General features: G+C 35.7%; 1 long non-coding RNA gene across 1 annotated transcript; it reads right to left on the reverse strand.

Annotated features, from left to right (window-relative positions):
* Positions 1-6,810: 6,810 nt before the first annotated feature.
* On the reverse strand, positions 6,811-9,010 carry LOC129870965 (uncharacterized). The gene is made up of 4 exons (XR_008762163.1): positions 8,892-9,010; positions 8,706-8,801; positions 8,041-8,087; positions 6,811-7,042 (listed from the first exon to the last, which is right to left on the reverse strand). It is a non-coding gene; the product is annotated as an uncharacterized LOC129870965 (long non-coding RNA).
* Positions 9,011-12,938: the final 3,928 nt, after the last annotated feature.

The raw sequence follows: 12,938 nt of genomic DNA on the forward strand, positions 1-12,938 counted from the left end.
GTTGATTCCTAGGATGGCTGTGTTATTGCACAAAATGGCTCAGAATCATCTCTTGAGTTGAATGTAAAGGCAAAACAAGATAGTGATCGACTTTGGTTTAATTGATGAAAGCAGTTTCAGAAAAAGCTATTGAGGCTTTCTTAAGGGGGAGATGGTGTGCTACATTATAAAGAGCGTTTATGTGTCTAGATGTATATGGTTTGAGGCAAGAAATTTTATAATAAGCTCATAGTTCTTTATATTCTATTCACCCGGGATCCAATAAGATGTTTCTTGATTTGAGGGATCTATTGGTGGAATGGCATGAAGAAAGATATTGCAGAATTTGTGGCTAAGTGTTCGAAATGCCAAAAAGTGAATGTTGAGCATTAGAAATTAGGAGGTTTGGCTCAAGATATTAGTATTCCTACTTGGAGGCAGGAAGACTTGAATATGTACGTCATTAGGGGTTTACCACGTATGTGTCATCAATATTGATTTGATTTGGGTTGTTGTAACTGAATGCTAAGTCAACACATTTTCTTCCTGTTAAGACTTCTTATTCAGCCAAGGATTATGCTAGATTTTATATTCGAGAGTTGGTTAAGTTTTATAGTATTCCATTTTCCATCATTTCTGATAGAGGCACTCACTTTACTTCTGAGTTGTAGAGATTATTTCAGAAAGGTCTTGGTACTCAAGTTAAGCTTAGCATAACTTTTCATCCCAAACCGATGGTCAAGCAGAGCAGACTATTTAGACTTTGGAAGATATTTTGTGAGCTTGTGTTGATTGAATTCAAGAATAATTGGTATGATTATTTACTTTTGATTGGGTTCAGTTATAGTAATATCTATCACTCGAGTTTTTAGATGGCTCTATTTAAGGCTCTCTATGGCAGGAGGTGTAGATCTCCTATTGGATGGTTTGAGGTTAGAGAGGTCACTTTGAGAGGGCATAAATTTTCTCATAAGGTTATGGAGAAAGTTATATTTATTAGAAAGAGGTTACAAACTGTCCAAAGTCAACAAAAAATCCTATGCAGATTGGGTTTACTTAAAATCTCACCTATGAAGGGTGTGATGTGTTTTGGTAAGAAATGGAAGCTTAGTCCCTGTTATTTAGGCCTATATTAGATTTTGATTCAGTAAAGTAGCTTATGAGTTTGATTTTCCTTCAGAATTAACATCGGTGCATCCGGTTCTTCATGTTTCCTTAGTGATGAAGTGTATAGGTGATCGTACTTCGACTGTGCCTTTGGAGAGTGTTGATATGAAACAAAGTCTCTCCTATGAAGAGGTTACGATTAAGATTCTTGATCCTCAATTTCAAAAGTTGAGAAATAAAGAAGTTGCTTTTGCTAATGTTCTTTGTAGAAATCAATTAGTTGAGGGTGCTACTTAGGAGGTAGAGACCGATATAATGTCCCAGTATCCTCATCTCTTACCCTCCTCTTCAGTTTCAATTTGAGGTATTAGTTCCTTATGTTTACTCTTTTGGATTCATGTGTTTTAGCTACTCTCATGTTTCCATATGTATCCATGTTCATGAAATTAGTTTTTAAGTTTATGTGTTATCTTGGGGTCGAGTACTCCTTGGTTTTATACATGTTGATTTATCTTGCATTCATGATGGGTTGTTAGATATCCTTCCCTACTCTATTCATGCTAGCCTGAGTTCCATTCGAAGATGAATGTTTCCAAGGGAAAGATATTTTAACACCCTAAAAAAATTCTAAGTTCTGACAAGTCTTAAAAGATCTCAAGGTATGGTGAGGCTAACGCTCGCCAAAATTATTCGGTGACTCGCAAAAGTTCACGTGACCTCAACCAAATATTCAAAGAGTTTGGATCAGGGCTCAAGAAAGTTCAGTGAGAAAGGACAAAATTGGCGACTTGCCGAATAAATTTGGCGAGCGAAGAGATTATAACTGAAATATTTTACAGACCCCATCATAAGTTAAAGCCAAGTAAGCGACAGTAAATAGGAATGGTGACTTGCTGATCAAGTTGGCGAGCACAATCGATCTCTCCTAAAATATTCGAGATTTCTACTTAGGGACCAAGGTAAGTTAGACATGTAAGGTACGTTCGTTGACTTACTAATCAAGTTGGCGAGCTCGACTAATGTCGTCATGTAGGACCTCTTGCAGTTATTTCATAAGTTTATTTCTATTATTTCCTACCCATTCAACCCCTTTGTTATGTCATTTTAAGACTATTCCTAAAACCTATAACTATTTTTATCCTTCAAAATTTCTGCATTCCCTCTCATTCACTCAAAACCCTATAAATCTCTCATGAAATTCTCTCTCAAGGTCTTCTTCTCCAAGTAGTCTAGGGTTCCAGTACTCAAGCTAAGTATGTTACGAGTCTTTCAGGTTGATGTTTATGCTTTGTTAGATCCTAGAGAAAATATTTCTTTCGTGACTCCTTATGTGACTATGAAATTTGATGTCTGTCTCAAAATCTTGTTAGAGCCTTTCTCAGTCTATACTCTCGTTGGTGATTCAATTTTAGTTAAATGGATTTTAAGAAATTGCTCGGTCTCATTTTTTCATAGTCACCTCAGCTGATCTTATGAAGTTAGATATGACTGACTTCAGTGTTATTTTGTTTTATGGATAGGCTTCACGCTTGTTATGCATCTATTGATTGTAGGACCCAAGTTGTTAAGTTCCAATTTACTGATGAGTCAGTCCTAAAATTGAAGGGAAATAATTTATGTTTAAGGGTCAGTTTATCCAGTGCCTTGAAGCTCGAAAAATAATTTCAAAGGTTGCATCTATCATCAAGTACATGTTAGGGATTAAATTCTGAAGCCCCTACTCTTGAGTCAATTCCCATTGTTAATGAGTTTCCAAAAGTGGTTTACGATGATCTTCTTGGTATTCCTATCGAAAGGGAAATTGACTTTGGATTGACTTTCTTCTCGATACCAAGCCTATTTAGATTCCTCCTTATAGAATGGCTCCAACAAAATTTAAGGAGTTAAAGGATCAGTTAAAGGACCAATTGGATAAGGATTTCATTAGACCACATTTTTATCCATTGGGTACTCTATTTCTCTTTGTTAAAAAGAAGGATAGTTCTCTCCATATGTGTATTAATTACTGCCAGTTGAATAAGGTCACCATCAAGAATAAGTATCCCATCTCGAGAATTGATAAATTATTTGATCAACATCAAGGTAATATCTACTTTTCTAAGATTGATGTTTGATCGGGTTATCATCAGCTTAGAGTGAGAGAATGTGATATTATGAAAATGGTTGTATGGTCAATATGATTTTTTTGTTATGTCTTTTGGATTAACAAATGCTCCTACAGCTTTTATGAATTTGATGAACAGGATGTTCAAAAATATTTGGATATATTCTTCATTGCGTTTATCGATGATATCTTGAATTTTTCCCAAAGTGAGGATGAACATGCCAATCATTTGAGGATTTTCTTGCAAGTTCTCAAGGATCACCATTTGCTTGCTAAGTTTAGAGTGTGGATTTTGGTTGAGGTTGGTTGTGTTCCTTAGCTATATTGTTTCTGGTGATGGTATAAGATTTGATCCTAATAAGACTAAGGCGATTAATTTTGTTCCTAGGCCTCTTTATCCCTCAGATATTCAGAGTTTCTTAGATTTAGTCGATTACTACAAATGGTTTGTAGAGGAATTTTCCTCTATTGCTTCACCTTTGACTACGTTGACTCAAAAGAAGGTGAACTTCCAATGGTCTAGACATGTGAGAAGAGTTTCCAAGAGTTGAAAGATCGACTTAGTTCATCCCTAGGTTTGACTTTACTGAAAAAGATCCAATGGTTTTATTGTGTATTATGATGCATCTAGAATTGGTCTTGGTTGTATTTTGATGCTAAATTGTAAGGTGATAGCCTATGCTTCTAGGCAACTTAAGGTTCATGAAAAGAACTACCCGATTCATGATTTAGAGTTAGCGGCGGTGGTATTTTCTTTGAATATTTGAAGACATTATCTCTATGGTGTTCTGTGGATATATTAACCGATCATAAGAGTTTGCAATATGTGTTTAAGGAAAAGGACTTAAACCTTCGATAAAGGAGGTGGCTTGAATCATGGAAGGATTATAACATGAGTGTGTTGTATCATCCGAAAAAGGCAAATGTGTTCATCGACACTCTTAGTAAATTATCCATGAATATTATTGCGCATATTGAGGATGAGAAAAAGGAGTTGGTTCGCGATGTGCATAGAATAACTCATTTGGGTCTTCTCTTGGTTGATTTTGAGGATGGTAGTATTGTTATGAAAAATGACCCGGAATCGTCTCTTGTTTCGGATGTGAAGGGGAAAAAGATAGTTATAGTTATCCAACTCTGGTTGAATTGAAGAAAATAGTTTTTGAAAAAGCCGTTGAGGTTTTCTCCCAAGGGAGAGATAGTGTACTTCGTTATCAAGCTCATTTATATGTTCTAGATGTTGATGGCTTGAGGGAAATCATATTGTCCAAAGATGTATCATGATTTGAGAGAAGTTTATTAGTTGAATGATATGAAGAATGATATTGCGGAGTTTATGGCAAAATATCCAAATTGCCAATAAGTGAAGGTTGAGCATAAAATATTGGGAGGTTTAGATCAAGATATTGAGATCTCCCTAGGAAATCGGAGGATTTGAATATGGAATTCATTACGGGTTTGACTTTCTCTTGTTTACTCTTTTGGATGCATGCATCTCAGTTATTCTCATATTTTCATATGCATGCATATTCATGAAATAAGTTTTAAAAGTTATGTTTCAGCTTGGGGTTGATTACTACTTGGTTTTATTCATTTTTATGTGTTTTGCATTCATGTTAGGTTGTTAGATCTCTTTCCCTGCTCCATTAATGTTATCTTGAGTCCATTCGAGGACAAATGTTTCCAAGGGGGGGATATTGTAAGACCTTGGAAGTTGGAAAGTTAAGATTTGAAAAAAGTTGTAGAAAATTGGTTCTGGTGCAGTGTTCCACAAGGAGGTCTATGGATTGTAGGAAGTTCTTCGGCCCGTAGGACCACTCGTAGAAGAGGGCCAAAGTGGAATATTGAAAGGTCAAATTATACTGACGATTATATGGTCCGTACAAGGTAACGGACCATAGACCCATTTGTAGAAAGCCCTTAGGAAAGTTGGAAAAGTTGAGTCTCTGAAATTAATCTACGAACAACCAAAATGGATCGTAGGAGGATCTGCAGAACACACCACCATACTTAGGGAATTTAGGAATTGGGATTTATATAGGAGGTTGTAGAACCCATGTAATGTTCCACGAGTTGTAGGCTTAGAAGTAAAAGAAAGATCAGAGAGTTGATTTTAAGAAGTTGTACAGCACGAGTAAGGTCTATGCACTGTAGAAGTTTCTATGATCCATAGAGTGTGATCGTAAAAGAGAACTTTAGAAAAATGATTTTTGACCCTTGACTTCCACTAGACCCTATATGACCCATATAGAGTTCTACGGACCGTAGAGGGAGTCCCTAAAACCTGCCAGCAGTTATCTCTTTGGGGGTAATTCAGACCTTTCCCATTCTTTTAATGTTAAGGCTATACTTTTTTGGGTTATTTTTTCACGAACAATAAATAATCAAACCCTCAAAATTTCCCCTATTCCCTCTCATTCTCCAAAAATTCTCTAAGGCATTCAAGGTTTTTCTCTCAAGTCTTCATCTTATTCACCAAGCTAGGGCTTCAAGAAGTCAAGTCTCCTCTCAAGCTTTAAGGATAAATTTCATTGAGTTATGTAAGAATTTCATCCGTGGATACTCTTTCATCCATGGAGTCCCAAAGTATTTTGAATTCCTGTTATGATTTATTCCTAAACCCTAGGTGATTTGATGATCTTGCATTGGGTTCAATTAATTATGATTTTATTCAATATCAATGATCTTATTATGTATGAGTGGATCTTAATTACTTATTTTTGATAAGTTTTACATGAACCCATACATTATGCCTATTTTCATGAAATTGACCTATGTTTAAGAACTATGCATGTATCATGGATTTATGACTATGATTTCCAAGATGTTTTTATGCAAAGAATAAATTACTATTTTTATGAACACAAAGGTTACTTCAAAGTAAAGTATTCTATCATGAATTTTATGAAAACTAAGTTTTACTTCAAAATGGAAGTAATCTAATCATGAAGGTTTTCCATGATTGTTCTATGAATGAGCTTATCATGATTTCTATGCTTAGGTGAGTCCTCATGCTTTGAGGTCAAAAACTATATAATGATGCCTTTCATTTCGTGATTTTAGTCTAAGATTATTTGGATGAGCTAGGGATTTTCCTATGCCCCCATCTATATAGTAGATGATATATCGGACTACTATGGTTATTTTCACTTTGCAAGTCCTACTCTTAAATTCTTTTATTTGAGTTTCTATAGTACGATTATTTTAAAATTGATCTTCCATATTTCTCTTATGTTATTCTAAATCATGTTATGTTATGCTAAGAGGCTTTTTTAGGGTCTCTCAAGATTCTGTTCGTCGTGTCACGTCTGGGTCTATCTTGGATCATAATAGTAAACATGAGTTAGTGGTTTATTTTGATACTTCTAGAATTAGTATTTGTTATCCTCATGATGTAGAGTGGTAAGGTTATCTCTCATGCGCAACGTAGCTTAAGATCCATGAGAAGAAATTGTCACGACCCAACTCCGTAGGCCATGACTGGTGCCCGAGTTAGGCACCCATACGTACCCTTATCCCCACTTAGTACATTAATCAAATAAACATAGGTAATGATTAGAAGGGATCTCTAAATAGATCACAAAATAGATATAACGCACGAGGGCCGATAGGCCATAACGAAACACACAAAACCCAAAACATATATACAAAACCCACATCTCATGTCTACAGACCTCTACATAATGATATCCTAGTCATATGACGGGACAGGGCCCCGCCGTACCCTAAACAACGTATATATATATACAACAGAAGGTGTCAGTACCAAAGTAGAACTCCGAACAAAGGAGTACTGTCGACCAACATGGTGGATGTCCTAAGCGAGCGGATCAGCAAACCAATCGTCTGTACCTGCGGGCATGTAACGCAGCCCCCGAAGAAAGGGGGTCAGTACGGAAAATGTACCGAGTATGTAAAGCATGGACTGAAATCAGTAAAGTCATTACCAGAGCAGAATGTGCAAAAATGAGCAAAATATCCAGAAATATCAAATGCTGATCAAAACCTCAGATAATGTATGCAGAAAAACATATGCCATATCCGGCCCCATTATGGGACTCGGTGAACAAAGTGTGGTCGCCCTCCCATCATCGGCGCCACGGCACAGCATAACACCAGAGTAGGGAATATCTCCGTAACAAATCATATCATATCAGATGGCCATATCAAATCATATCATATCATATCATATCACAAACATATATGTACATGGCACAGCATAACTCCGTGGCATAATATTTACCACCCCATGTACATGTCATACCTGCCCCCTCACGTCGGGACACGGCGAATAATGCAGAGAAGTACGCACGAAAACAAAACACGGCCCGGGCACGGTGAAGGAAGCATTGGGGCATCCACGAGTGGAGTAGTGAGAAACTAATGCAAATTAAATCATATTTGAGACTCAATGGAATAATCAGAATGAGCTATCATTTAAAAATCGAGACGAGACTCATGTCAAGTACCTTTCGAAAGTTATCCTGGATTATATCAGAATAAATCTTCTGGAATCATATAGACGTATCGAAGCATAATAAAATACCTTTTGGAAATCAAGGGATTGTCCATCCTAATGGCTCTAGGAATAGGAACCTCTTTGAAATTATATAAAAGTCATATTTTTGTTTCATAAATACCATACCAAAACAAATATTAGCTTTACATACTTATGTCAAAACATGAAAATCGAATGAATATGCTTTACATACTTATGTCAAAAACATGCCAAAAGAAAGAAAGGTTTTACATACTTATAACAAATACATGCCAAAAGAAGAGAAAGTATAAGCTTTACGTACTTATGACAAAGACATGCCAAAAGAAAAGAAAGGATAGACTTTACATACCTCTTACAGATTACTCTTAACTATGCTCGCCTCGTCGTCTCTTGAACCTATTTAACATGAAATTAATACTAAGGTTAATAAACTTTCACTTTCCAATTTCCAACTCTACACCCAAGTAACCATAGGAATCATTTCCTTATCTATGTCTCTCGACTAGTTTATTACTAGCTCCGAATCTACCGAAAATCGGGCAGCATCTCCCCTGTAACTTGAACATCCCCGAGTTTTCAACTCGGCCACCATGTCAACAACCATACCAACAACAACAAACAGCAGCATGTATACAATTAAATCACTTCAACTTTACACAATACAAGCTCTATACAACTCATTCCAAACTACGGTACCAAAATAGAGTTTTTAACCTTTATTTCGTAAAATATGTAATCATACCAAACGGAGGGTTGTGTGGCTGCAACCAGCAGCAACCACATCCATTTTTGAGTACTTTACAGCCCTGCAACACGCAATTAAACCACCACCAAACTGCAGCACCACAACAACAACACACTACGCGACTTCGATTTAACTACTACGACTTCCATTTAGTTTGTTTCCAACGTCAAACATCCTTATACATTTTTTTCCACTTCCAGCATATTTTAAGACATGTAATATACTTCATAACATCATCATAAAGTCCAGTTCAAAACAGAAAACGTTACCTTTCCCGAAATTCACCAAAACTCGCCAAAACTTGCCTCGGAATTCCCTTTAGCGCAGCTGAAACTTAGGGACTGTTTGGTAACGTTTTGGGCTGCCTAAAACCATAAAATTTCATTACTAACATCTTCATAACATCATGATATACCCTAGATAATTAATTCATTAAACGGAATCGAAGAACTTACCTTTTTCTCCTCCCAAAATCGTAGCTCTTTCCTTGTTTCTAGCCTAAGTTTCTCTTCTCTTCTCTTCTTTCTTCCTCTTGCTATTTCGTTTTGTTTCTCTTGAAATGTCTAGATGATTATGGAAATTAATGAGTCATAAGACTCATATATATATATACAACTTTAGGGGTGACACATGTCATCCCCTAAGTGGTGACACGTGTCAAGCCCTAAGTGGTGACAAATGTCAAGATCTAAGTGGTGACACATGTCAAGGTTTCATTGGTCCAACACACCCCTCTTCTCCAATCATGGGCTGACATGTGGCATGTGGGGCCCACATGAGTCTTCTTGAAGACTTTATGAAATTCCCATTTTACCCCTAGCCTTCCACAATATTACCATAGGCCACTTTGCGAATTTTCCTTTTTGCCCTTTGCCTTTTCCAATATTTCCACACTATTAATGATCATAAATAATATTCATATCCAACTTGTATATTAAATAAATTTTGGAAGATGTTCATTCCCTTAGCTTTACCACGGCTACCTTAAAACATCCAACCGTATAAAAAACGGGATATAACATCCTCCATGAGAAATTCCAATTTTTGCCCCTTACTTTTTCTAATATTTCCAAGTTGAAATTCCAATTTTGTCATAAGAATTTTGTATCCAACAAGATCAAACATAGCCTTGTCCTTGACTTGTTACCATTATCTCAAAAATATCCTAATGTGCAAAATACGGGTTATAACAGAAATATCCAACTCATAATCTTGAATTGGCAGCTGTAGTATTTTCCTTGAAGATTTAACATCATTATCTTTATGATACTCGTATAAATGTGTTGACTGACCATATGAGTCTTCAATATATGTTTAGTCAAAGACCTCAAACAAAGAAGAATGTTGGAATTTATTAAGGATTATGTTATGAGTATTCTCTATCACCCAGGTAAGGACAATATGGTTGTTGATGCTCTCAGTAGACTATTTATGGGGAATACAACTCACATTGAAAAAGATACAAAAAAGTTGACAAAGGAATTGCATAGACTAACATGCTTGGGGGTTATTCTTGTAGACTCAGAGGAAGGTGGTGTGGTTGTTTAGAATGGGATGAATCATCCTTAGTGATTGAAGTAAAAGAGAAGAAAAATGATGACCCTATCTTACTCCAGTTAAAGGAAATAGTTCTTAAGAAAAAGGTGATGACCTTCAAACAAGGAGAAATGGTGTATTAAAGTACCAAGGCAGGCTCTGTGTACCAAATGCGTAGAAAAATGGTAGAAGCATATAGTTCTAGGTATTCAATTCACTCATGTTCTATAAATATGTATCATAACTTGAGAGAAGTCTACTAGTGGAATGGTATGAAGATGGACATTGCTAATTTTGTTGCTAAGTGTTCGAGTTGTCAGCAGTTTAAGGTTAAGCACTAAAGGCCTTTTGGAATGCCTCAAAATGTAGCTCTCCCTGAGTGGAAGTGGAAGATTATTAATATGAGCTTTATTATCGTCTTATTGTGATCTCATCAACAACATGACTCAATTTGAATTATCAAGATCCGACCTAGGGTCTAGTCATAACACGGCGATTAGGATTATGAAGGATACTAGTCAATCTACCTTATCATACATTGCATACATAAGGTAAAGGAAACATAACAAGATAAGCGAAAGTATCAACTCAACATAGTAGTCAAAGAATTTAACTCCAACTAATGATACAAAATGGACTTACATCAACTTGAAACATCTAAACATGCCTCTATTCTAGACTTTGATGGAGGCTTAGGACAAGCTCCTAGCTCCCCCGAATTATAAGAGAAAGTCAAAGTAGCAATAGGAAAGAAAATTCATGTCCTCGATGAATGAGGACTCACCAAACTTTTGAATACTAAGGAACACTAGCCACGAATAAGATGGTTGTCGTCCACTCCTACATTATGAGACAATGCTGGCAAAATATGTGTTAGTATATAGAAGGTACTAAGTATGTGAGATATGCATGAATAAGTAAAGGAACGTGAACAATATGACATAAGATGCATGGCCAACATAATGAGCATGAATTAAACTGGAAGCATTTGAAATATCATAAAAACTATTGTCAAAGCATCACACTTCTTAGTAAACCTTTCATCTTTGCATATAAATTGATTGTGGGATAAGATATTTAATCGACATCTTAAGACCATGTGAGCTATAACATGAAATCTAATTTAACTCCCAAATCGAGAAGAGAGAGGCTACTTGCCAAGGTAGACTACGTGATAAACAACTTCAACTCAAGAGATATTTGTGGATTCACTAGCTAGGCAATAAAGGCAACCTACGTGGGCAACGTAGTTTGGGACTTTAGGTTGCTATTAGAATTCCGTTGGGTAACTACTAGGTTACCAGATCGAACTCCACCTAGAAGTCCTTTCGGTGCTTAGTCAATACACCAACAGAATTTATTAAGAATATATGAATGTCATCATTAACTTCATCATGAAAAATAATCATAGAATAACACATTAACTTTAATGATTTAAAGAATCCATAACTTTTGTGAGAATTGTCCTTATTACCATCTAAACATGATTGTGTGAGAATTGTACTTATCACACCATAATAACTTCCTTATATCATAATTGATCATCATCATAACTTTCATCATTAAATCATGAATCTCAACTTCATTCATAAAAGCTTTTATTTTCAAAATCATTGAACTTATAATCAAACTCATGAAAAATCATCTTTGAGCTTCATAATCATTATTGAAATCAACTTTATGCATGAAAATTCATAATTCAACTTGAAATCATTCTATTTATGTAGAAACATGCTTATATTGAGCATTGATAACATCTAAGAATGGAATTGAAACAACCTAATGCAATTCATAAAAACTAGGGTTAAATAACAATTGAAATTGAAGAAAACTTTGAAAAAACCTTGAGACTGCATGGGTGAAAGGAACCCAAGGGATCAATTCTCACATACCTTGATAAAAATCAGCTCAGAAGTGGAGAGGAACCTTGATGAAATTTGGAACCTTAGATTGAAGTTTGGAGAAGAAGCTTTGAGAGGAACTCTTAGTCTTACCTTAGGGAAAATTTGAAGAGTGAATTGAATAGGAAGGGAAATTTGAAGAATTAGGTATATATATATATATATATAGATATATATATATATATAGAGAGAGAGAGAGACTTTGAACTTGACCATAAAAGTGTCTAGGTTCATTTAACCGAGTTTGGGAAAAGATATATATATATATATATATATATATATATATATAGACTTTAAACTTGGCCATAAAAGTGCCTAGGTTCATTTAACCGAGCTTAGGAAAAGATAGAATTACCCTTCATTAAATTCTAAAATTTGGACCTACGAATGGTCTCCTATGAGTCGTAAGTGTTATGACAAGTTGTCAATACGATTCGTTCTGCAGGTGTTAGAAAAATCCTAAAAATCATGCCTCTGAAGTTGCTTCTACAAGTCGTGATTATGACTCATCTTTGGGATTACGAGTCGTCATATTTTTTCATCCTACAGGTCTAAAACATTCAATTTTAGAGGGTCTCTGAAGATTCTATACGACTCAATTCTATGAGTCATAATCATCTCTACGATTCGTCTTATTGAGTCATAGATAGTCTCGAGTCTCAGTAGTTGCGCGTGTTCAAACCCTGCACTAGGAGTGGTGTCTATAAGTCGTAGACTTCTTTATGAGTCATCAAATGAATTGTAGACCCACACACTTCCTTTGTTAAATTTTGTAGCCTCAGATTCAGTCCCATGAGTCACCTAAATGACTCATAAGGACCTCTACAAGTCGTAGACTCGAGAATGATCAATTTCTCCTTGAGTTCTCTTTTGATCATTTTTTTCAACTTTCTGGGCCTTACAGAATAATTGTAGAATGAATGACCAAGTCATCTTATTTCTTGTTAGTAAAGACAACAGACTCAGTTGAGGACTATATTAGATTGTACATCCTGAGATAGTCAATCTTCATGGAGTTCCATTATCCATTATTTTTTATAGGGGTGCTTAATTCACCACCTAATT

Source organism: Solanum dulcamara, chromosome 10, assembly GCF_947179165.1.
Source record: "Solanum dulcamara chromosome 10, daSolDulc1.2, whole genome shotgun sequence".
NCBI classification, from domain to species: domain Eukaryota; kingdom Viridiplantae; phylum Streptophyta; class Magnoliopsida; order Solanales; family Solanaceae; genus Solanum; species Solanum dulcamara.